This window comes from Phalangium opilio, unplaced genomic scaffold, assembly GCF_054372755.1.
Source record: "Phalangium opilio isolate 3A_F unplaced genomic scaffold, DU_Popi_V2 ptg000002l_1, whole genome shotgun sequence".
In the NCBI taxonomy this organism is placed as follows: domain Eukaryota; kingdom Metazoa; phylum Arthropoda; class Arachnida; order Opiliones; family Phalangiidae; genus Phalangium; species Phalangium opilio.
Genome location: NW_028324144.1, coordinates 15,860,510 through 15,887,886, shown reverse-complemented (window position 1 = coordinate 15,887,886; position 27,377 = coordinate 15,860,510). Strand labels below are relative to the sequence as shown.

At 47.0% G+C, this 27,377-nt stretch overlaps 3 non-coding genes across 3 annotated transcripts; all 3 read right to left on the bottom strand.

Moving 5' to 3' along the window:
• Nucleotides 1-8,424: 8,424 nt before the first annotated feature.
• On the bottom strand, nucleotides 8,425-8,497 carry TRNAD-GUC (transfer RNA aspartic acid (anticodon GUC)). Its single transcript has one exon. It is a non-coding gene; the product is annotated as a tRNA-Asp (tRNA).
• Nucleotides 8,498-12,853: 4,356 nt separating this feature from the next.
• On the bottom strand, nucleotides 12,854-12,926 carry TRNAN-AUU (transfer RNA asparagine (anticodon AUU)). The gene has a single exon. It is a non-coding gene; the product is annotated as a tRNA-Asn (tRNA).
• A 7,569-nt stretch (nucleotides 12,927-20,495) lies between these two features.
• TRNAN-AUU (transfer RNA asparagine (anticodon AUU)) lies at nucleotides 20,496-20,568 on the bottom strand. Its single transcript has one exon. It is a non-coding gene; the product is annotated as a tRNA-Asn (tRNA).
• Nucleotides 20,569-27,377: the final 6,809 nt, after the last annotated feature.

Genomic DNA, 27,377 nt, shown 5'->3' with positions numbered 1-27,377 from the left:
CTGAGAGCGCTAACCATTGCGCCACGGAAGCCCAAAAATTATATGGTCGTCAGGTATTGTGGAAAAACTTTGACTTTTTACGTCACATCTGAGACCTCACAACACCGCTCCCGGATGGGCTCGAACCACCAACCTTTCGGTTAACAGCCGAACGCGCTAACCATTGCGCCACGGAAGCCCAAAAATTAAATGGTCGTCAGGTATTGTGGAAAAACTTTGGCTTTTTACGTTACATATGAGATCCCAATACACCGCTCCCGGGCGGACTCGAACCACCAGCCTTTTGAATAACAGCTGAACGCACTAACCATTGCGCCACGGAAGCTCAGAAATTAAATGGTTGTCAGGTATTGTGGAATATCATTTATATTTTGGGTTACATCGGACACCTCACAACACCGCTCCCGGGTGAGCTCGAACCACCAACCTTTTGAATAACATCTGAGAGCGCTAACCATTGCGCCACGGAATCCCAAAAATTATATGGTCGTCAGGTATTGTGGAAAAACTTTGACTTTTTACGTCACATCTGAGACCTCACAACACCGCTCCCGGATGGGCTCGAACCACCTACCTATTGGTTAACAGCCAAACGCGCTAACCATTGAGCCACGGAAGCTGGGATATTAAATGGTTGTCAGGTATTGTTGAAAAGTTATGACTTTTCACGCTACATCTGAGACCCCACAACACCTCTCCTGGGTGGGCTCGAACGACCAACTTTTCGGTTAACAGCTAAACGCGCTAACCATTGCGCAACGGAAGCCCAAAAATTAAATGTTCGTCAGGTATATTGGAAAAACTTTGACTTTTTACGTTATATTTGAGATCCCAAAACACCGCTCCCGGGTGGGCTCGAACCACCAACCTATTTATTAACAGCCGAACGCGCTAACCATTGAGCCACGGAAGCTCAGAAATTAAATGGTTGTCACGTATAGTGGAAAAGTTTTGAATTTTTACGCTACATCTGAGACCTCACAACACCGCTCCCGGGTGGGCTCGAACCACCAACCTATTAGTTAACTGCCGAACGCGCTAACTATTGAGCCACGAAAGCTCAGAAATTAAATGGTTGTCACGTATTGTGGAAAAGTTTTGACTTTTTACGCTACATCTGAGAACCCACAACACCTCTCCCGGGTGAACTCGAACCACCAAACTTTCGGTTAACAACCGAACGCGCTAACCATTGAGCCACGGAAGCTCGGAAATTAAATGGTTGTCAGGAATAGTGGAAAACATATGACTATTCACGCTACATCTGAGACCCCACAACATCTTTCCCGGGTGGGCTCGAACCACCAACCTTTCGGTTAACAGCTGAACGCGCTAACCATTGAGCCACGGAAGCTCAGAAATCATATGGTTGTCAGGTATTGTGGAAAAGTTATGACTTTTCACGCTACATCTGAGACCCCACAACACCTCTCCCGGGTGGGCTCGAACGACCAACCTTTCGGTTAACAGCTACACGCGCTAACCATTGCGCAACGGAAGCCCAAAAATTAAATGGTCGTCAGGTATTGTGGAAAAACTTTGACTTTTTACGTTACATTTGAGATCCCAAAACATCGCTCCCGGGTGGGCTCGAACCACCAGCCTATTAGTTAACAGCCGAACGCGCTAACCATTGAGCCACGGAAGCTCAGAAATTAAATGGTTGTCACGTATAGTGGAAATTTTTGACTTTTTACGCTACATCTGAGACCTCACAACACCGCTCCCGGGTAGACTCGAACCACCAACCTTTTGAATTAACAGCTGAGAGCGCTAACCATTGCGCCACGGAAGCCCAAAAATTATATGGTCGTCAGGTATTGTGGAAAAACTTTAGCTTTTTACGTTACATTTGAGATCCCAAAACACCGCCCCCGGGTGGGCTTGAACCACCAACCTATTAGTTAACAGCCGAACGCGCTAACCATTGAGCCACGGAAACTTGGAAATTAAATGGTTGTCAGGAATTTTGGAAAACATATGATGACTACTCACGCTACATCTGAGACCCCACAACACCTCTCCCGGGTGGGCTCGAACCACCAACCTTTCGGTTAACAGCTGAACGCGCTAACCATTGAGCCACGGAAGCTCAGAAATTGTATGGTTGTCATGTATTGTGGAAAAACTTTGGCTTTTTACGTTACATTTGAGATCCCAAAATATCGATCCCGGGTGGGCTCGAACCACCAACCTATTAGCTAACAGCCGAACGCGCTAACCATTGAGTCACGGAAGCTCAGAAATAAAATGGTTGTCAGGTATTGTGGAAAAGTTACGACTTTTTACGTCACATCTGAGACCTCACAACACCGCTCCCGGATGGGCTCGAACCACCAACCTTTCGGTTAACAGCCGAACGCGCTAACCATTGCGTCACGGAAGGTCAGAAATTAAATGGTTGTCACGTATGGTGGAAAAGTTTTGACTTTTTACGCTACATCTGAGACCCCACAACACCTGTCCCGGGTGGGCTCGAACCACCAACCTGTCGGTTAACAACCGCACGCGCTACCCATTGAGCCACGGAAGCTCGGAAATTAAATGGTTGTCAGATATAGTGGACAAACTTTGACTTTATCTGAGACTCCACAACGCCTCTCCCGGGTGGGCTCGAACGACCCACCTTTCGGTTAACAGCTGTACGCGCTAACCATTGCGCAACGGAAGCCCAAAAATTAAATGTTCGTCAGGTCTTGTGGAAAAACTCTGACTTTTTACGTTTCATCTGAGACCTCACAACACCGCTCCCGGGTGGGCTCGACCCACCAACCTTTTGAATAACAGCTGAGAGCGCTAACCACTGCGCCACGGAAGCCCAAAAATTGTATGGTCGTCAGGTATTGTGGAAAAACTTTGACTTTTTACGTCACATCTGAGACCTCACAACACCGCTCCCGGGTGGGCTCGAACCACCAACCTTTTGGTTAACATCCGAACGCGCTAACCATGGAGCCAAGGAAGCTCAGAAATGAAATGGTCGTCAGATAAAGTGGAAAAACTTTGACTTTATCTGAGACTCCACAACACCGCTCCCGGATGGGCTCGAACCACCAACCTTTCGGTTAACAGCCGAACGCGCTAACGATTGCGCCACGGAAGCCCAAAAATTAAATGGTCGTCAGGTATTGTGGAAAAACTTTGGCTTTTTACGTTACATATGAGATCCCAATACGCCGCTCCCGGGTGGGCTCGAACCACCAGTCTTTTGAATAACAGCTGCACGCGCTAACCATTGCGCCACGGAAAATCAGAAATTAAATGGTTGTCAGGTATTGTGGAATATCATTTATATTTTGGGTTACATCGGACACCTCACAACACCGCTCCCGGGTGAGCTCGAACCACCAACCTTTTGAATAACATCTGAGAGCGCTAACCATTGCGCCACGGAAGCCCAAAAATTAAATGGTCGTCAGGTATTGTGGAAAAACTTTGGCTTTTTACGTTACATATGAGATCTCAATACACCGCTCCCGGGCGGACTCGAACCACCAGCCTTTTGAATAACAGCTGAACGCGCTAACCATTGCGCCACGGAAGCTCAGAAATTAAATGGTTGTCAGGTATTGTGGAATATCATTTATATTTTGGGTTACATCGGACACCTCACAACACCGCTCCCGGGTGAGCTCGAACCACCAACCTTTTGAATAACATCTGAGAGCGCTAACCATTGCGCCACGAAATCCCAAAAATTATATGGTCGTCAGGTATTGTGGAAAAACTTTGACTTTTTACGTCACATCTGAGACCTCACAACACCGCTCCCGGATGGGCTCGAACCACCTACCTATTGGTTAACAGCCAAACGCGCTAACCATTGAGCCACGGAAGCTCGGATATTAAATGGTTGTCAGGTATTGTTGAAAAGTTATGACTTTTCACGCTACATCTGAGACCCCACAACACCTCTCCTGGGTGGGCTCGAACGACCAACTTTTCGGTTAACAGCTAAACGCGCTAACCATTGCGCAACGGAAGCCCAAAAATTAAATGTTCGTCAGGTATATTGGAAAAACTTTGACTTTTTACGTTATATTTGAGATCCCAAAACACCGCTCCCGGGTGGGCTCGAACCACCAACCTATTTATTAACAGCCGAACGCGCTAACCATTGAGCCACGGAAGCTCAGAAATTAAATGGTTGTCACGTATAGTGGAAAAGTTTTGACTTTTTACGCTACATCTGAGACCTCACAACACCGCTCCCGGGTGGGCTCGAACCACCAACCTATTAGTTAACAGCCGAACGCGCTAACTATTGAGCCACGAAAGCTCAGAAATTAAATGGTTGTCACGTATTGTGGAAAAGTTTTGACTTTTTACGCTACATCTGAGAACCCACAACACCTCTCCCGGGTGAACTCGAACCACCAAACTTTCGGTTAACAACCGAACGCGCTAACCATTGAGCCACGGAAGCTCGGAAATTAAATGGTTGTCAGGAATAGTGGAAAACATATGACTATTCACGCTACATCTGAGACCCCACAACATCTTTCCCGGGTGGGCTCGAACCACCAACCTTTCGGTTAACAGCTGAACGCGCTAACCATTGAGCCACGGAAGCTCAGAAATCATATGGTTGTCAGGTATTGTGGAAAATTATGACTTTTCACGCTACATCTGAGACCCCACAACACCTCTCCCGGGTGGGCTCGAACGACCAACCTTTCGGTTAACAGCTACACGCGCTAACCATTGCGCAACGGAAGCCCAAAAATTAAATGGTCGTCAGGTATTGTGGAAAAACTTTGACTTTTTACGTTACATTTGAGATCCCAATACGCCGCTCCCGGGTGGGCTCGAACCACCAGTCTTTTGAATAACAGCTGCACGCGCTAACCATTGCTCCACGGAAAATCAGAAATTAAATGGTTGTCAGGTATTGTGGAATATCATTTATATTTTGGGTTACATCGGACACCTCACAACACCGCTCCCGGGTGAGCTCGAACCACCAACCTTTTGAATAACATCTGAGAGCGCTAACCATTGAGCCACGGAAGCTCGGATATTAAATGGTTGTCACGTATAGTGAAAAAGTTTTGACTTTTTACTCTTCATCTGAGACCTCACAACACCGCTCCCGGGTGGACTCGAACCACCAACCTTTTAAAAAACAGCTGAGAGCGCTAACCATTGCGCCACGGAAGCCCAAAAATTATATGGTCGTCAGGTATTGTGGAAAAACTTTGGCTTTCTACGTTACATTTGAGATCCCAAAACACCGCTCCCGGGTGGGCTCGAACCACCAACCTATTAGTTATCAGCCGAACGCGCTAACCATTGAGCCACGGAAGCTCAGAAATTAGATGGTTGTCACGTATTGTGGAAAAGTTTTGACTTTTTACGCTACATCTGAGACCCCACAACACCTCTCCCGGGTGGGCTCGAACCACCAACCTGTCGGTTAACAACCGCACGCGCTAACCATTGAGCCACGGAAGCTCGGAAATTAAATGGTTGTCAGATATAGTGGACGCCTCTCCCGGGTGGGCTCGAATGAACAACCTTTCGGTTAACAGCTGAACGCGCTAACCATTGCGCAACGGAAGCCCAAAAATTAAATGCTCGTCAGGTCTTGTGAAAAAACTCTGACTTTTTACGTTACATCTGAGACCTCTCAACACAGCTCCCGGGTGGGCTCGAACCACCAACCTTTTGAATAACAGCTGAGAGCGCTAACCATTGCGCCACGGAAGCCCAAAAATTATATGGTCGTCAGGTATTGTGGAAAAACTTTGACTTTTTACGTCACATCTGAGACCTCACAACACCGCTCTCGGGTGGGCTCGAACCACCAACCTTTTGGTTAACATCCGAACGCGCTAACCATGGAGCCAAGGAAGCTCAGAAATGAAATGGTCGTCAGATAAAGTGGAAAAACTTTGACTTTATCTGAGACTCCACAACACCTCTCCCGGGTGGGCTCGAACGACCAACCTTTCGGTTAACAGCTGAACGCGCTAACCATTGCGCAACGGAAGCTCAAAAATTAAATGTTCGTCAGGTCTTGTGGAAAAACTCTGACTTTTTACGTTACATCTGAGACTTCACAACACCGCTCCCGGGTGGGCTCGAACCACCAACCTTTTGAAAATCAGCTGAGAGCGCTAACCATTGCGCCACGGAAACCCAAAAATTATATGGTCGTCAGGTATTGTGGAAAAACTTTGACTTTTTGCGTCACATCTGAGACCTCACAACACCGCTCCCGGATGGGCTCGAACCACCAACCTTTCGGTTAACAGCCGAACGCGCTAACGATTGCGCCACTGAAGCCCAAAAATTAAATGGTCGTCAGGTATTGTGGAAAAACTTTGGCTTTTTACGTTACATATGAGATCCCAATACACCGCTCCCGGGTGGGCTCGAACCACCAGTCTTTTGAATAACAGCTGCACGCACTAACCATTGCGCCACGGAAAATCAGAAATTAAATGGTTGTCAGGTATTGTGGAATATCATTTATATTTTGGGTTACATCGGACACCTCACAACACCGCTCCCGGGTGAGCTCGAACCACCAACCTTTTGAATAACATCTGAGAGCGCTAACCATTGCGCCACGGAAGCCCAAAAATTATATGGTCGTCAGGTATTGTGGAAAAACTTTGAATTTTTACGTCACATCTGAGACCTCACAACACCGCTCCCGGATGGGCTCGACCCACCAACCTATTGGTTAACAGCCGAACGCGCTAACCATTGAGCCACGGAAGCTCGGATATTAAATGGTTGTCAGGAATTGTGGAAAAGATATGACTTTTTACGCTACATCTGAGACCTCACAACACCGCGCCCGGCTGGACTCGAACCACCAACCTTTTGAATAACAGCTGAGAGCGCTAACCATTGAACCACGGAAGCTCGGAAATTAAATGGTTGTCAGGAATTTTGGAAAACATATGATGACTTTTCACGCTACATCTGAGACCCCACAACACCTCTCCCGGGTGGGCTCGAACCACCAACCTTTCGGTTAACAGCTACACGAGCTAACCATTGAGCCACGGAAGCTCAGAAATTAAATGGTTGTACGTATAGTGGAAAAGTTTTGACTTTTTACGCTTCATCTGAGACCTCACAACACCGCTCCAGGGTGGACTCGAACCACCAACCTTTTGAATAACAGCTGAGAGCGCTAACCATTGCGCCACGGAAGCCCAAAAATTATATGGTCGTCAGGTATTGTGGAAAAACTTTGGCTTTTTACGTTACATTTGAGATCCCAAAACACCGCTCCCGGGTGGGCTTGAACCACCAACCTATTAGTTAAAAGCCGAACGCGCTATCTATTGAGCCACGGAAGCTCGGAAATTAAATGGTTGTCAGGAATTTTGGAAAACATATGATGACTTTTTACGTTACATCTGAGACCTCACAACACCTGTCCCGGGTGGGCTCGAACCACCAACCTTTCGGTTAACAGCTGAACGCGCTAACCATTGCGCAACGGAAGCCCAAAAATTTAATGTTCGTCAGGTCTTGTGGAAAAACTCTGACTTTTTACGTTACATCTGAGACCTCACAACACCGCTCCCGGGTGGGCTCGAAACACCAACCTTTTGAATAACAGCTGAGAGCGCTAACCATTGCGCCACGGAAGCCCAAAAATTATATGGTCGTCAGGTATTGTGGAAAAACTTTGACTTTTTACGTCACATCTGAGACCTCACAACACCGCTCCCGGGTGGGATCGAACAACCAACCTTTCGGTTAACAGCTGAACGCGCTAACCATTAAGCCACTGAAGCTCAGAAATTACATGGTTGTCAGGTATTGTGGAAAACATATGACTTTTCACGCTACATCTGAGACCCCACAACACCTTTCCCGGGTGGGCTCGAACCACCAACCTTTCGGTTAACAGCTGAACGCGCTAACCATTGAGCCACGGAAGCTCAGAAATTATGTGGTTGTCAGGTAGTGTGGAAAAGTTCTGACTTTTCACGCTACATCTGAGACCCCACAACACCTCTCCTGGGTGGGCTCGAACGATCAACCTTTCGGTTAACAGCTACACGAGCTAACCATTGAGCCACGGAAGCTCAGAAATTAAATGGTTGTCACGTATAGTGAAAAAGTTTTGACTTTTTACTCTTCATCTGAGACCTCACAACACCGCTCCCGGGTGGACTCGAACCACCAACCTTTTAAAAAACAGCTGAGAGCGCTAACCATTGCGCCACGGAAGCCCAAAAATTATATGGTCGTCAGGTATTGTGGAAAAACTTTGACTTTTTACGTCACATCTGAGACCTCACAACACCGCTCCCGGGTGGGCTCGAACCACCAGTCTTTTGAATAACAGCTGCACGCGCTAACCATTGCGCCACGGAAAATCAGAAATTAAATGGTCGTCAGGTATTGTGGAAAAACTTTGAATTTTACGTCACATCTGAGACCTCACAACACCGCTCCCGGATGGGCTCGAACCACCAACCTATTGGTTGACAGCCGAACGCGCTAACCATTGAGCCACGGAAGCTCGGATATTAAATGGTTGTCAGGAATTGTGGAAAAGATATGACTTTTCACGCTACATCTGAGACCCCACAACACCTCTCCTGGGTGGGCTCGAACGATCAACCTTTCGGTTAACAGCTACACGAGCTAACCATTGAGCCACGGAAGCTCAGAAATTAAATGGTTGTCACGTATAGTAGAAAAGTTTTGACTTTTTACTCTTCATCTGAGACCTCACAACACCGCTCCCGGGTGGACTCGAACCACCAACCTTTTAAAAAACAGCTGAGAGCGCTAACCATTGCGCCACGGAAGCCCAAAAATTATATGGTCGTCAGGTATTGTGGAAAAACTTTGACTTTTTACGTCACATCTGAGACCTCACAACACCGCTCCCGGATGGGCTCGAACCACCAACCTTTCGGTTAACAGCCGAACGCGCTAACCATTGCGCCACGGAAGCCCAAAAATTAAATGGTCGTCAGGTATTGTGGAAAAACTTTGGCTTTCTACGTTACATTTGAGATCCCAAAACACCGCTCCCGGGTGGGCTCGAACCACCAACCTATTAATTAACAGCCGAACGCGCTAACCATTGAGCCACGGAAGCTCAGAAATTAGATGGTTGTCACGTATTGTGGAAAAGTTTTGACTTTTTACGCTACATCTGAGACCCCACAACACCTCTCCCGGGTGGGCTCGAACCACCAACCTGTCGGTTAACAACCGCACGCGCTAACCATTGAGCCACGGAAGCTCGGAAATTAAATGGTTGTCAGATATAGTGGACAAACTTTGACTTTATCTGAGACTCCACAACGCCTCTCCCGGGTGGGCTCGAATGAACAACCTTTCGGTTAACAGCTGAACGCGCTAACCATTGCGCAACGGAAGCCCAAAAATTAAATGCTCGTCAGGTCTTGTGAAAAAACTCTGACTTTTTACGTTACATCTGAGACCTCTCAACACAGCTCCCGGGTGGGCTCGAACCACCAACCTTTTGAATAACAGCTGAGAGCGCTAACCATTGCGCCACGGAAGCCCAAAAATTATATGGTCGTCAGGTATTGTGGAAAAACTTTGACTTTTTACGTCACATCTGAGACCTCACAACACCGCTCCCGGATGGGCTCGAACCACCAACCTTTTGGTTAACATCCGAACGCGCTAACGATTGCGCCACTGAAGCCCAAAAATTAAATGGTCGTCAGGTATTGTGGAAAAACTTTGGCTTTTTACGTTACATATGAGATCCCAATACACCGCTCCCGGGTGGGCTCGAACCACCAGTCTTTTGAATAACAGCTGCACGCACTAACCATTGCGCCACGGAAAATCAGAAATTAAATGGTTGTCAGGTATTGTGGAATATCATTTATATTTTGGGTTACATCGGACACCTCACAACACCGCTCCCGGGTGAGCTCGAACCACCAACCTTTTGAATAACATCTGAGAGCGCTAACCATTGCGCCACGGAAGCCCAAAAATTATATGGTCGTCAGGTATTTTGGAAAAACTTTGAATTTTTACGTCACATCTGAGACCTCACAACACCGCTCCCGGATGGGCTCGACCCACCAACCTATTGGTTAACAGCCGAACGCGCCACGGAAGCTCGGATATTAAATGGTTGTCAGGAATTGTGGAAAAGATATGACTTTTTACGCTACATCTGAGACCTCACAACACCGCGCCCGGCTGGACTCGAACCACCAACCTTTTGAATAACAGCTGAGAGCGCTAACCATTGAACCACGGAAGCTCGGAAATTAAATGGTTGTCAGGAATTTTGGAAAACATATGATGACTTTTCACGCTACATCTGAGACCCCACAACACCTCTCCCGGGTGGGCTCGAACCACCAACCTTTCGGTTAACAGCTACACGAGCTAACCATTGAGTCACGGAAGCTCAGAAATTAAATGGTTGTACGTATAGTGGAAAAGTTTTGACTTTTTACGTTACATCTGAGACCTCACAACACCGCTCCCGGGTGGGCTCGAAACACCAACCTTTTGAATAACAGCTGAGAGCGCTAACCATTGCGCCACGGAAGCCCAAAAATTATATGGTCGTCAGGTATTGTGGAAAAACTTTGGCTTTTTACGTTACATTTGAGATCCCAAAACACCGCTCCCGGGTGGGCTTGAACCACCAACCTATCAGTTAAAAGCCGAACGCGCTATCTATTGAGCCACGGTAGCTCAGAAATTAAATGGTTGTCACGTATTGTGGAAAAGTTTTGACTTTTTACGCTACATCTGAGACCCCTCAACACCTCTCCCGGGTGGGCTCCAACCACCAACCTGTCGGTTAACAACCGCACGCGCTAACCATTGAGCCACGGAAGCTCGGAAAATAAATGGTTGTCAGATATAGTGGACAAACTTTGACTTTATCTGAGACTCCAACGGAGCCTCCGAGATATCTAGGCCCATGCGTGTAGCAAAGCGAGAATATTTTTTTAACTAATTTAGTTTGCCGTGTTTTCCCGCTTGGTGGCGCTTTTAGTACCGTAAAATAAACATAAGTTCAGCCTCATGACCCCGTCGACTGCTATAATATTAGGGCAAGGTATAGACGTAGAGCGGTGAAGCCGAGGTCGCGAATAGTTAAAAAATGTTTTAGAAAATTTCCGAAGACCTTTATTAAACAATCATTCCAAAGAAGTGAAGGATAAAAAAGTAAAGGTAAAAAAATGAAAGGTTGTAAAGGGGTAAAAAAATCCTCTATTAGCAACTTCAAAAGTTTTGTTTTACTAAAAAAACAACTATGTTAAAATCTCATAATTACTTTTTTGTCCATACAATCTAACCAATAGATTCAATAAAAAGTGAATAGCCCCTAAAAATTACGTTAATTTAAAGGTGAAACCTTTCTCTTTCTTAAAAGTTTTATAATTGGCCCCTAAAATGTCATCGATAATTTATGGAAGACCCCGGTCGCAACGGTCATTAAAGCGCCACCTCGTACACACAAAGGGTAAAAATATTTCCTCTATGAAACTGGATATTTCCCCACGTAAAAATCGACATGCATGGGCCTAGATATCTCGGAGGCTCCGGCTCGAATGACCAACCTTTCGGTTAACAGCTGAACGCGCTAACCATTGCGCAACGGAACCCCAAAAATTAAATGTTCGTCAGGTCTTTTGGAAAAACTCTGACTTTTTACGTTACATCTGAGACTTCACAACACCGCTCCCGGGTGGGCTCGAACCACCAACCTTTTGAAAATCAGCTGAGAGCGCTAACCATTGCGCCACGGAAGCCCAAAAATTATATGGTCGTCAGGTATTGTGGAAAAACTTTGACTTTTTGCGTCACATCTGAGACCTCACAACACCGCTCCCGGATGGGCTCGAACCACCAACCTTTCGGTTAACAGCCGAACGCGCTAACGATTGCGCCACGGAAGCCCAAAAATTAAATGGTCGTCAGGTATTGTGGAAACACTTTGGCTTTTTACGTTACATATGAGAGCCCAATACATCGCTCCCGGGTGGACTCGAACCACCAGTCTTTTGAATAACAGCTGAACGCGTTAACCATTGCGCCACGGAAGCTCAGAAATTAAATGGTTGTCAGGTATTGTGGAATATCATTTATATTTTGGGTTACATCGGACACCTCACAACACCGCTCCCGGGTGAGCTCGTACCACCAACCTATTGAATAACATCTGAGAGCGCTAACCATTGCGCCACGAAAGCCCAAAAATTATATGGTCGTCAGGTATTGTGGAAAAACTTTGACTTTTTACGTCACATCTGAGACCCCACAACACCTCTCCTGGGTGGGCTCGAACGACCAACCTTTCGTTTAACAGCTAAACGCGCTAACCATTGCGCAACGGAAGCTCAGAAATTACATGGTTGTCCGGTATTGTGGAAAAGTTATGACTTTTCACGCTACATCTGAGACCCCACAACACCTCTCCCGGGTGGGCTCGAACCACCAACCTTTCGGTTAACAGCTGAACGCGCTAACCGTTAAGCCACGGAAGCTCAGAAATTACATGGTTGTCAGGTATTGTGGAAAAGTTATGACTTTTCACGCTACATCTGAGACCCCACAACACCTCTACTGGGTGGGCTCGAACGACCAACCTTTCGTTTAACAGCTAAACGCGCTAACCATTGCGCAACGGAAGCCCAAAAATTAAATTTTCGTCAGGAATTGTGGAAAAACTTTGACTTTTTACGTTATATTTGAGATCCCAAAACACCGCTCCCGGGTGGGCTCGAACCACCAACCTATTTATTAACAGCCGAACGCGCTAACCATTGAGCCACGGAAGCTCAGAAATTAAATGGTTGTCACGTATTGTGGAAAAGTTTTGACTTTTTACGCTACATCTGAGAACCCACAACACCTCTCCCGGGTGGGCTCGAACCACCAAACTTTCGGTTAATAACCGAACGCGCTAACCATTGAGCCACGGAAGCTCGGAAATTAAATCGTTGTCAGGTATTGTGGAAAAGTTATGACTTTTCACGCTACATCTGAGACCCCACAACACCTCTCCCGGGTGGGCTCGAACGACCAACCTTTCAATTAACAGCTACACGCGCTAACCATTGCGCAACGGAAGCCCAAAAATTAAATGGTCGTCAGGAATTGTGGAAAAACTTTGGCTTTTTACGTTACATTTGAGATCCCAAAACATCGCTCCCGGGTGGGCTCGAACCACCAGCCTATCTATTGAGCCACGGAAGCTCAGAAATTAAATGGTTGTCACGTATAGTGGAAAAGTTTTGACTTTTAACGCTACATCTGAGACCTCACAACACCGCTCCCGGGTGGACTCGAACCACCAACCTTTTGAATAACAGCTGAGAGCGCTAACCATTGCGCCACGGAAGCCCAAAAATTATATGGTCGTCAGGTATAGTGGAAAAATTTTGACTTTTTACGTCACATCTGAGACCTCACAACACCGCTCCCGGATGGGCTCGAACCACCAACCTATTAATTAACAGCCGAACGCGCTAACCATTGAGCCACGGAAGCTCAGAAATTAAATGGTTGTCACGTATAGTGGAAAATTTTTGACTTTTTACGCTACATCTGAGACCTCACAACACCGCTCCCGGCTGGACTCGAACCACCAACCATTTTAATAACCGCTGAGAGCGCTAACCATTGCCCCACGGAAGCCCAAAAATTATATGGTCGTCAGGTATTGTGGAAAAACTTTGGCTTTTTACGTTACATTTGAGATCCCAAAACACCGCTCCCGGGTGGGCTCGAACCACCAACCTATTTATTAACAGCCGAACGCGCTAACCATTGAGCCACGGAAGCTCGGAAATTAAATGGTTGTCAGGAATAGTGGAAAACATATGGCTATTCACGCTACATCTGACACCCCACAACACCTTTCCCGGGTAGGCTCGAACCACCAACCTATTTATTAACAGCTGAACGCGCTAACCATTGAGCCACGGAAGCTCAGAAATTATATGGTTGTCAGGTATTGTGGAAAAGTTTTGACTTTTTACGCTACATCTGAGACCTCACAACACCGCTCCCGGGTGGACTCGAACCACCAACCTTTTGAATAACAGCTGAGAGCGCTAACCATTGCGCCACGGAAGCCCAAAATTATATGGTCGTCAGGTATTGTGGAAAAACTTTGGCTTTATACGTTACATTTGAGATCCCAAAACACCGCTCCCGGGTGGGCTTGAACCACCAACCTATTAGTTAACAGCCGAACGCGCTAACCATTGCGCCACGGAAAATCAGAAATTAAATGGTTGTCAGGTATTGTGGAATATCATTTATATTTTGGGTTACATCGGACACCTCACAACACCGCTCCCGGGTGAGCTCGAACCACCAACCTTTTGAATAACATCTGAAAGCGCTAACCATTGCGCCACGGAAGCCCAAAAATCATATGGTCGTCAGGTATTGTGGAAAAACTTTGAATTTTTACGTCACATCTGAGACCTCACAACACCGCTCCCGGATGGGCTCGAACCACCAACCTATTGGTTAACAGCCGAACGCGCTAACCATTGAGCCACGGAAGCTCGGATATTAAATGGTTGTCAGGATTTGTGGAAAAGATATGACTTTTTACGCTACATCTGAGAAATCACAACACCGCGCCCGGCTGGACTCGAACCACCAACCTTTTGAATAACAGCTGAGAGCGCTAACCATTGAGCCACGAAAGCTCGGAAATTAAATGGTTGTCAGGAATTTTGGAAAACATATGATGACTTTTCACGCTACATCTGAGACCCCACAACACCTCTCCCGGGTAGGCTCGAACCATAAACCTTTCGGTTAACAGCTGAACGCGCTAACCATTAAGCCACGGAAGCTCAGAAATTACATGGTTGTCAGGTATTGTGGAAAAGTTATGACTTTTCACGCTACATCTGAGACCCCACAACACCTCTTCTGGGTGGGCTCGAACGACCAACCTTTCGGTAAACAGCTAAACGCGCTAACCATTGAGCCAAGGAAGCCCAAATGTTATATGGTCGTCAGGTATTGTGGAAAAACCTTGGCTTTTTACGTTACATTTGAGATCCCAAAACACCGCTCCCGGGGGGGGGGCTCGAACCACCAACCTTTCGGTTAACAGCCGAACGCGCTAACCATTGCGCCACGGAAGCCCAAAAATTAAATGGTTGTCACGTATTGTGGAAAAGTTTTGACCTTTTACGCTACATCTGAGACCCCACAACACCTCTCCCGGGTGGGCTCGAACCACCAACCTTTCGGTTAACAGCCGAACGCGCTAACCATTGCGCCACGGAAGCCCAAAAATTAAATGGTCGTCAGGTATTGTGGAAAAACTTTGACTTTTTACGTCACATCTGAGACCTCACAACACCGCTCCCGGGTGGGCTCGAACCACCAACCTATTAGATAACAGCCGAACGCTCTAACCATTGAGACACGGAAGCTCAGAAATTATATGGTTGTCAGGTATCGTGGAAAAGCTATGACTTTTCACGCTACATCTGACACCCCACAACACCTCTCCCGGGTGGGCTCGAACGACCAACCTTTCGGTTAACAGCTAAACGCGCTAACCATTGCGCAACGGAAGCCCAAAAACTAAATGTTCGTCAGGTATTGTGGAAAAACTTTGGCTTTTTACGTTATATTTGAGATCCCAAAACACCGCTCCCGGGTGGGCTCGAACCACCAACCTATTAATTAACAGCCGAACGCGCTAACTATTGAGCCACGGAAGCTCAGAAATTAAATGGTTGTCACGTATAGTGGAAACGTTTTGACTTTTAACGCTACATTTGAGACCTCACAACACCGCTCCCGGGGGGACTCGAACTACCAACCTTTTGTATAACAGCTGAGAGCGCTAACCATTGCGCCACGGAAGCCCAAAAGTTATATGGTCGTCAGGTATTGTGGAAAAACCTTGGCTTTTTACGTTACATTTGAGATCCCAAAACACCGCTCCCGGGGGGGGGGCTCGAACCACCAACCTTTCGGTTAACAGCCGAACGCGCTAACCATTGCGCCACGGAAGCCCAAAAATTAAATGGTTGTCAGGAATTGTGGAAAACACATGATGACTATTCACGCTACATCTGAGACTCCACAACGCCTCTCCCGGGTGGGCTCGAACGACCAACCTTTCGGTTAATAGCTGAACGCGCTAACCATTGCGCAACGGAAGCCCAAAAATTAAATGTTCGTCAGGTCTTGTTGAAAAACTCTGACTTTTTACGTTACATCTGAGACCTCACAACACTGCTCCCGGGTGGGCTCGAACCACCAACCTTTTGAATAACAGCTGAGAGCGCTAACCATTGCGCCACGGAAGCCCAAAAATTATATGGTCGTCAGGTATTGTGGAAAAACTTTGACTTTTTACGTCACATCTGAGACCTCACAACACCGCTCCCGGGTGGGCTCGAACCACCAACCTATTAGATAACAGCCGAACGCTCTAACCATTGAGACACGGAAGCTCAGAAATTATATGGTTGTCAGGTATCGTGGAAAAGCTATGACTTTTCACGCTACATCTGACACCCCACAACACCTCTCCCGGGTGGGCTCGAACGACCAACCTTTCGGTTAACAGCTAAACGCGCTAACCATTGCGCAACGGAAGCCCAAAAACTAAATGTTCGTCAGGTATTGTGGAAAAACTTTGGCTTTTTACGTTATATTTGAGATCCCAAAACACCGCTCCCGGGTGGGCTCGAACCACCAACCTATTAATTAACAGCCGAACGCGCTAACCATTGAGCCACGGAAGCTCAGAAATTAAATGGTTGTCACGTATAGTGGAAAAGTTTTGACTTTTAACGCTACATTTGAGACCTCACAACACCGCTCCCGGGGGGACTCGAACTACCAACCTTTTGTATAACAGCTGAGAGCGCTAACCATTGCGCCACGGAAGCCCAAAAGTTATTTGGTCGTCAGGTATTGTGGAAAAAACTTGGCTTTTTACGTTACATTTGAGATCCCAAAACACCGCTCCCGGGGGGGGGGGGCTCGAACCACCAACCTTTCGGTTAACAGCCGAACGCGCTAACCATTGCGCCACGGAAGCCCAAAAATTAAATGGTTGTCACGTATTGTGGAAAAGGTTTGACCTTTTACGCTACATCTGAGACCCCACAACACCTCTCCCGGGTGGGCTCGAACCACCAACCTATTAGATAACAGCCGAACGCTCTAACCATTGAGACACGGAAGCTCAGAAATTATATGGTTGTCAGGTATCGTGGAAAAGCTATGACTTTTCACGCTACATCTGACACCCCACAACACCTCTCCCGGGTGGGCTCGAACGACCAACCTTTCGGTTAACAGCTAAACGCGCTAACCATTGCGCAACGGAAGCCCAAAAACTAAATGTTCGTCAGGTATTGTGGAAAAACTTTGGCTTTTTACGTTATATTTGAGATCCCAAAACACCGCTCCCGGGTGGGCTCGAACCACCAACCTATTAATTAACAGCCGAACGCGCTAACTATTGAGCCACGGAAGCTCAGAAATTAAATGGTTGTCACGTATAGTGGAAAAGTTTTGACTTTTAACGCTACATTTGAGACCTCACAACACCGCTCCCGGGGGGACTCGAACTACCAACCTTTTGTATAACAGCTGAGAGCGCTAACCATTGCGCCACGGAAGCCCAAAAGTTATATGGTCGTCAGGTATTGTGGAAAAACCTTGGCTTTTTACGTTACATTTGAGATCCCAAAACACCGCTCCCGGGGGGGGGGGCTCGAACCACCAACCTTTCGGTTAACAGCCGAACGCGCTAACCATTGCGCCACGGAAGCCCAAAAATTAAATGGTTGTCAGGAATTGTGGAAAACACATGATGACTATTCACGCTACATCTGAGACTCCACAACGCCTCTCCCGGGTGGGCTCGAACGACCAACCTTTCGGTTAATAGCTGAACGCGCTAACCATTGCGCAACGGAAGCCCAAAAATTAAATGTTCGTCAGGTCTTGTTGAAAAACTCTGACTTTTTACGTTACATCTGAGACCTCACAACACTGCTCCCGGGTGGGCTCGAACCACCAACCTTTTGAATAACAGCTGAGAGCGCTAACCATTGCGCCACGGAAGCCCAAAAATTATATGGTCGTCAGGTATTGTGGAAAAACTTTGACTTTTTACGTCACATCTGAGACCTCACAACACCGCTCCCGGGTGGGCTCGAACCACCAACCTATTAGATAACAGCCGAACGCTCTAACCATTGAGACACGGAAGCTCAGAAATTATATGGTTGTCAGGTATCGTGGAAAAGCTATGACTTTTCACGCTACATCTGACACCCCACAACACCTCTCCCGGGTGGGCTCGAACGACCAACCTTTCGGTTAACAGCTAAACGCGCTAACCATTGCGCAACGGAAGCCCAAAAACTAAATGTTCGTCAGGTATTGTGGAAAAACTTTGGCTTTTTACGTTATATTTGAGATCCCAAAACACCGCTCCCGGGTGGGCTCGAACCACCAACCTATTAATTAACAGCCGAACGCGCTAACCATTGAGCCACGGAAGCTCAGAAATTAAATGGTTGTCACGTATAGTGGAAAAGTTTTGACTTTTAACGCTACATTTGAGACCTCACAACACCGCTCCCGGGGGGACTCGAACTACCAACCTTTTGTATAACAGCTGAGAGCGCTAACCATTGCGCCACGGAAGCCCAAAAGTTATTTGGTCGTCAGGTATTGTGGAAAAACCTTGGCTTTTTACGTTACATTTGAGATCCCAAAACACCGCTCCCGGGGGGGGGGGCTCGAACCACCAACCTTTCGGTTAACAGCCGAACGCGCTAACCATTGCGCCACGGAAGCCCAAAAATTAAATGGTTGTCACGTATTGTGGAAAAGGTTTGACCTTTTACGCTACATCTGAGACCCCACAACACCTCTCCCGGGTGGGCTCGAACCACCAACCTTTCGGTTAACAACCGAACGCGCTAACCATTGAGCCACGGAAGCTCGGAAATTAAATGGTTGTCAGGAATTGTGGAAAACACATGATGACTATTCACGCTACATCTGAGACTCCACAACGCCTCTCCCGGGTGGGCTCGAACGACCAACCTTTCGGTTAACAGCTGAACGCGCTAACCATTGCGCAACGGAAGCCCAAAAATTAAATGTTCGTCAGGTCTTGTTGAAAAACTCGGACTTTTTACGTTACATCTGGGACCTCACAACACTGCTCCCGGGTGGGCTCGAACCACCAACCTTTTGAATAACAGCCGAGAGCGCTAACCATTGCGCCACGGAAGCCCAAAAATTATATGGTCGTCAGGTATTGTGGAAAAACTTTGACTTTTTACGTCACATGTGAGACCTCACAACACCGCTCCCGGGTGGGCTCGAACCACCAACCTTTTGGTTAACATCCGAACGCGCTTACAATGGAGCCAAGGAAGCTCAGAAATGAGATGGTCGTCAGATATAGTGGAAAAACTTTGACTTTATCTGAGACCTCACAACACCGCTCCCGGATGGGCTCGAACCACCAACCTTTCGGTTAACAGCCGAACGCGCTAACCATTGCGCCACGGAAGCCCAAAAATTAAATGGTCGTCAGGTATTGTGGAAAAACTTTGGCTTTTTACGTTACATATGAGAGCCCAATACATCGCTCCCGGGTGGACTCGAACCACCAGTCTTTTGAATAACAGCTGAACGCGTTAACCATTGCGCCACGGAAGCTCAGAAATTAAATGGTTGTCAGGTATTGTGGAATATCATTTATATTTTGGGTTACATCGGACACCTCACAACACCGCTCCCGGGTGAGCTCGTACCACCAACCTATTGAATAACATCTGAGAGCGCTAACCATTGCGCCACGAAAGCCCAAAAATTATATGGTCGTCAGGTATTGTGGAAAAACTTTGACTTTTTACGTCACATCTGAGACCCCACAACACCTCTCCTGGGTGGGCTCGAACGACCAACCTTTCGTTTAACAGCTAAACGCGCTAACCATTGCGCAACGGAAGCTCAGAAATTACATGGTTGTCCGGTATTGTGGAAAAGTTATGACTTTTCACGCTACATCTGAGACCCCACAACACCTCTCCCGGGTGGGCTCGAACCACCAACCTTTCGGTTAACAGCTGAACGCGCTAACCGTTAAGCCACGGAAGCTCAGAAATTACATGGTTGTCAGGTATTGTGGAAAAGTTATGACTTTTCACGCTACATCTGAGACCCCACAACACCTCTACTGGGTGGGCTCGAACGACCAACCTTTCGTTTAACAGCTAAACGCGCTAACCATTGCGCAACGGAAGCCCAAAAATTAAATTTTCGTCAGGAATTGTGGAAAAACTTTGACTTTTTACGTTATATTTGAGATCCCAAAACACCGCTCCCGGGTGGGCTCGAACCACCAACCTATTTATTAACAGCCGAACGCGCTAACCATTGAGCCACGGAAGCTCAGAAATTAAATGGTTGTCACGTATTGTGGAAAAGTTTTGACTTTTTACGCTACATCTGAGAACCCACAACACCTCTCCCGGGTGGGCTCGAACCACCAAACTTTCGGTTAATAACCGAACGCGCTAACCATTGAGCCACGGAAGCTCGGAAATTAAATCGTTGTCAGGTATTGTGGAAAAGTTATGACTTTTCACGCTACATCTGAGACCCCACAACACCTCTCCCGGGTGGGCTCGAACGACCAACCTTTCAATTAACAGCTACACGCGCTAACCATTGCGCAACGGAAGCCCAAAAATTAAATGGTCGTCAGGAATTGTGGAAAAACTTTGGCTTTTTACGTTACATTTGAGATCCCAAAACATCGCTCCCGGGTGGGCTCGAACCACCAGCCTATCTATTGAGCCACGGAAGCTCAGAAATTAAATGGTTGTCACGTATAGTGGAAAAGTTTTGACTTTTAACGCTACATCTGAGACCTCACAACACCGCTCCCGGGTGGACTCGAACCACCAACCTTTTGAATAACAGCTGAGAGCGCTAACCATTGCGCCACGGAAGCCCAAAAATTATATGGTCGTCAGGTATAGTGGAAAAATTTTGACTTTTTACGTCACATCTGAGACCTCACAACACCGCTCCCGGATGGGCTCGAACCACCAACCTATTAATTAACAGCCGAACGCGCTAACCATTGAGCCACGGAAGCTCAGAAATTAAATGGTTGTCACGTATAGTGGAAAATGTTTGACTTTTTACGCTACATCTGAGACCTCACAACACCGCTCCCGGCTGGACTCGAACCACCAACCATTTTAATAACCGCTGAGAGCGCTAACCATTGCCCCACGGAAGCCCAAAAATTATATGGTCGTCAGGTATTGTGGAAAAACTTTGGCTTTTTACGTTACATTTGAGATCCCAAAACACCGCTCCCGGGTGGGCTCGAACCACCAACCTATTTATTAACAGCCGAACGCGCTAACCATTGAGCCACGGAAGCTCGGAAATTAAATGGTTGTCAGGAATAGTGGAAAACATATGGCTATTCACGCTACATCTGACACCCCACAACACCTTTCCCGGGTAGGCTCGAACCACCAACCTATTTATTAACAGCTGAACGCGCTAACCATTGAGCCACGGAAGCTCAGAAATTATATGGTTGTCAGGTATTGTGGAAAAGTTTTGACTTTTTACGCTACATCTGAGACCTCACAACACCGCTCCCGGGTGGACTCGAACCACCAACCTTTTGAATAACAGCTGAGAGCGCTAACCATTGCGCCACGGAAGCCCAAAATTATATGGTCGTCAGGTATTGTGGAAAAACTTTGGCTTTATACGTTACATTTGAGATCCCAAAACACCACTCCCGGGTGGGCTTGAACCACCAACCTATTAGTTAACAGCCGAACGCGCTAACCAATGAGCCACGGAAGCTCAGAAATTATATGGTTGTCAGGTATTGTGGAAAAGTTATGACTTTTCACGCTACATCTGAGACCCCACAACACCTCTCCCGGGTGGGCTCGAACGACCAACCTTTCGGTTAACAGCTAAACGCGCTAACCATTGCACAACGGAAGCCCAAAAATTAAATGTTCTTCAGGTATTGTGGAAAAACTTTGGCTTTTTACGTTATTTTTGAGATCCCAAAACACCGCTCCCGGGTGGGCTCGAACCACCATCCTATTAATTAACAGCCGAACGCGCAAACCATTGAGCCACGGAAGCTCTGAAATTAAATGGTTGTCACGTATAGTGAAAAGTTTTGACTTTTTACGCTACATCTGAGACTCCACAACGCCTCTCCCGGGTGGGCTCGAACGACCAACCTTTCGGTTAACAGCTGAACGCGCTAACCATTGCGCAACGGAAGCCCAATAATTATATGGTCGTCAGGTATTGTGGAAAAACTCTGACTTTTTACGTTACATCTGAGACCACACAACACCGCTCCCGGATGGGCTCGAACCACCAACCTTTTGAATAACAGCTGAGAGCGCTAACCATTGCGCCACGGAAGCCCAAAAATTATATGGTCGTCAGGTATTGTGGAAAAACTTTGGCTTTTTACGTTACATTTGAGATCCCAAAACACCGCTCCCGGGTGGGCTCGAACCACCAACCTATTAATTAACAGCCGAACGCGCTAACCATTGAGCCACGGAAGCTCAGAAATTAAATGGTTGTCAGGTATTGTGGAAACGTTATGACTTTTCACGCTACATCTGAGACCCCACAACACCTCTCCCGGGTGGGCTCGAACGACCAACCTTTTGAATAACAGCTGAGAGCGCTAACCATTGAGCCACGGATGCTCGGAAATAAAACGGTTGTCAGGAATTTTGGAAAACATATGATGAGTATTCACGCTACATCTGAGACCCCACAACACCTCTCCCGGGTGGGCTCGAACCACCAACCTTTCGGTTAACAGCTGAACGCGCTAACCATTGAGCTACGGAAGCTCAGAAATTAAATGGTTGTCAGGTATTGTGGAAAAACTTTGGCTTTTTACGTTACATTTGAGATCCCAAAACATCGCACCCGGGTGGGCTCGAACCACCAACCTATTAGCTAACAGCCGAACGCGCTAACCATTGAGCCACGGAAGCTCAGAAATTAAATGGTTGTCACGTATCGTGGAAAAGATATGACTTTTCACGCTACATCTGAGACCCCACAACACCTCTCCCGGGTGGGCTCGAACCACCAACCTTTCGGTTAACAGCTGAACGCGCTAACCTTTGAACCACGGAAGCTCAGAAATTAAATGGTTGTCAGGTATTGTGGAAAAGTTATGACTTTTCACGCTACATCTGAGACCCCACAACACCTCTCCCGGGTGGGCTCGAACGACCAACCTTTCGGTTAACATCTAAACGCGTTAACCATTGCGCAACGGAAGCCCAAAAATTATATGGTTGTCAGGTATTGTGGAAAAACTTTGGCTTTTTACGTTACATTTGAGTTCCCAAAACACCGCTCCCGGGTGGGCTCGAACCACCATCCTATTAATTAACAGCCGAACGCGGTAACTATTGAGCCACGGAAGCTCAGAAATTAAATGGTTGTCACGTATAGTGGAAATGTTTTGACTTTTTACGCTACATCTGAGACCTCACAACACCGCTCCCGGGTGGACTCGAACCACCAACCTTTTGAATAACAGTCGAACGCGGTAACTATTGAGCCACGGAAGCCCGAAAATTATATGGTCGTCAGGTATTGTGGAAAAACTTTGACTTTTTACGACACATCTGAGACCTCACAACACCGCTCCCGGATGGGCTCGAACCACCAACCTTTCGGTTAACAGCCGAACGCGCTAACTATTGCGCCACGGATGCCCAAAAATTAAATGGTCGTCAGGTATTGTGGAAAAACTTTGGCTTTTTACGTTACATTTGAGATCCCAAAACACCGCTCCCGGGTGGGCTCGAACCACCATCCTATTAATTAACAGCCGAACGCGGTAACTATTGAGCCACGGAAGCTCAGAAATTAAATGGTTGTCACGTATAGTGGAAAAGTTTTGACTTTTTACGCTACATCTGAGACCTCACAACACCGCCCCCGGGTGGACTCGAACCACCAACCTTTTGAATAACAGCTGAGAGCGCTAAACATTGCGCCACGGAAGCCCAAAAATTATATGGTCGTCAGGTATTGTGGAAAAAATTTGGCTTTTTACGTTACATTTGAGATCCCAAAACACCGCTCCCGGGTGGGCTTGAACCACCAACCTATTAGTTAAAAGCCGAACGCGGTAACTATTGAGCCACGGAAGCTCAGAAATTAAATGGTTGTCACGTATAGTGGAAAAGTTTTGACTTTTTACGCTACATCTGAGACCTCACAACACCGCTTTAGGGTGGACTCGAACCACCAACCTTTTGAATAACAGCCGAACGCGGTAACTATTGAGCCACGGAAGCCCAAAAATTATGTGGTCGTCAGGTATTGTGGAAAAACTTTGACTTTTTACGACACATCTGAGACCTCACAACACCGCTCCCGGATGGGCTCGAACCACCAACCTTTCGGTTAGCAGCTATACGCGCTAACCATTGCGCAAAGGAAGCCCAAAAATTAAATGGTCGTCAGGTATTGTGGAAAAACTTTGGCATTTTACGCTACATTTGAGATCCCAAAACATCGCTCCCGGGTGGGCTCGAACCAACAACCTATTAATTAACAGCCGAACGCGCTAACCATTGAGCCAAGGAAGCTCAGAAATTAAATGGTTGTCACGTATAGTGGAATATCATTTATATTTTGGGTTACATCGGACACCTCACAACACCGCTCCCGGGTGAGCTCGAACCACCAACCTTTTGAATAACATCTGAGAGCGCTAACCATTGCGCCACGGAAGCCCAAAAATTATATGGTCGTCAGGTATTGTGGAAAAACTTTGACTTTTTACGTCACATCTGAGACCTCACAACACCTCTCCCGGGTGGGCTCGAACCACCAACCTTTCGGTTAACAGCGAAACGCGCTAACCATTGAGCCACGGAAGCTCGGATTTTAAATGGTTGTCAGGAATTGTGGAAAAGATGTGACTTTTCACGCTTCATCTGAGACCCCACAACACCTCTCCCGGGTGGGCTCGAACCACCTACCTTTCGGTTAACAGCTAAACGCGCTAACCATTGAGCCACGGAAGCTCGGAAATTAAATGGTCGTCAGGAATAGTGGAAAACATATGAATATTCACGCTACATCTGAGACCCCACAACACCTTTCCCGGGTGGGCTCGAACCACCAACCTTTCAGTTAACAGCTGAACGCGCTAACCATTGAGCCACGGAAGCTCAGAAAATATATGGTTGTCAGACATTGTGGAAAAGTTATGACTTTTCACGCTACATCTGAGACCCCACAACACCTCTCCCGGGTGGGCTCGAACGACCAGCCTTTCGGTTAACAGCTACACGAGCTAACCATTGAGCCACGGAAGCTCAGAAATTAAATGGTTTTCACGTATAGTGGAAAAGTTTTGACTTTTTACGCTTCATCTGAGACCTCACAACACCGCTCCCGGGTGGACTCGAACCACCAACCTTTTGAATAACAGCTGAGAGCATTAACCATTGCGCCACGGAAGCCCAAAAATTATATGGTCGTCAGGTATTGTGGAAAAACTTTGACTTTTTACGTCACATCTGAGACCTCACAACACCGTTGCCGGATGGGCCCGAACCACCAACCTTTCGGTTAACAGCCGAACGCGCTAACCATTGCGCCACGGAAGCCCAAAAATTAAATGGTCGTCAGGTATTGTGGAAAAACTTTGGCTTTTTACGTTACATTTGAGATCCCAAAACACCGCTCCCGGGTGGGCTTGAACCACCAACCTATTAGTTAACAGCCGAACGCGCTAACTATTGAGCCACGGAAGCTCAGAAATTAAATTGTTGTCACGTATTGTGGAAAAGTTTTTACTTTTTACGCTACATCTGAGACCCCACAACACCTCTCCCGGGTGGGCTCAAACCACCAACCTTTCGGTTAAAAACCGAACGCGCTAACCATTGAGCCACGGAAGCTCGGAAATTAAATGGATTTCAGGAATAGTGGAAAACATATGACTATGCACGCTACATCTGAGACCCCACAACACCTTTCCCTGGTGGGCTCGAACCACCAACCTTTCGGTTAACAGCTGAACGCGCTAACCATTGAGCCACGGAAGCTCAGAAATTAAATGGTCGTCAGGTATTGTGGAAAAACTTTGGCTTTTTACGTTACATTTGAGATCCCAAAACACCGCTCCCGGGTGGGCTCGAACCACCAACCTATTAATTAAAAGCCGAACGCGCTAACCATTGAGCCACGGAAGCTCAGAAATTAAATGGTTGTCACGTATAGTGGAAAAATTTGACTTTTTACGCTACATCTGAGACCTCACAACACCGCTCCCGGGTGGACTCGAACCACCAACCTATTAATTAACAGCCGAACGCGCTAACCATTGAGCCCCGGAAGCTCAGAAATTAAATGGTTGTCACGTATAGTGGAAAAATTTAACTTTTTACGCTACATCTGAGACCTCACAACACCGCTCCCGGGTGGACTCGAACCACCAACCTTTTGAATTAACAGCTGAGAGCGCTAACCATTGCGCCACTGAAGCCCAAAAATTATATGGTCGTCAGGTATTGTGGAAAAACTTTGGCTTTTTACGTTACATTTGAGATCCCAAAACACCGCTCCCGGGTGGGCCTGAACCACCAACCTATTAGTTGACAGCCGAACGCGCTAACTATTGATCCACGGAAGCTCAGAAATTAAATGGTTGTCACGTATTGTGGAAAAGTTTTGACTTTTTAAGCTACATCTGAGACCCCACAACACCTCTCCCGGGTGGGCTGGAACCACCAACCTTTCGGTTAACAACCGAACGCGCTAACCATTGAGCCACGGAAGCTCGGAAATTAAATGGTTGTCATAAATAGTGGAAAACATATGACTATTCACGCTACATCTGAGACCCCACAACACCTTTCCCGGGTGGGCTCGAACCACCAACTTTTCGGTTAACAGCTGAACGCGCTAACCATTGAGCCACGGAAGTTCAGAAATTATATGGTTGTCAGGTATTGTGGAAAAGTTATGACTTTTCACGCTACATCTGAGACCCCAAAACACCTCTCCAGGGTGGGCTCGAACGACCAACCTTTCGGTTAACAGCTACACGCGCTAACCATTGCGCAACGGAAGCCCAAAAATTAAATGGTCGTCAGGTATTGTGGAAAAACTTTGGCTTTTTACGTTACATTTGAGATCCCAAAACATCGCTCCCGGGTGGGCTCGAACCACCAACAGCCGAACGCGCTAACCATTGAGCCACGGAAGCTCAGAAATTAAATGCTTGTCACGTATAGTGGAAAAGGTTTGACTTTTTACGCAACATCTAAGACCTCACAACACCGCTCCCG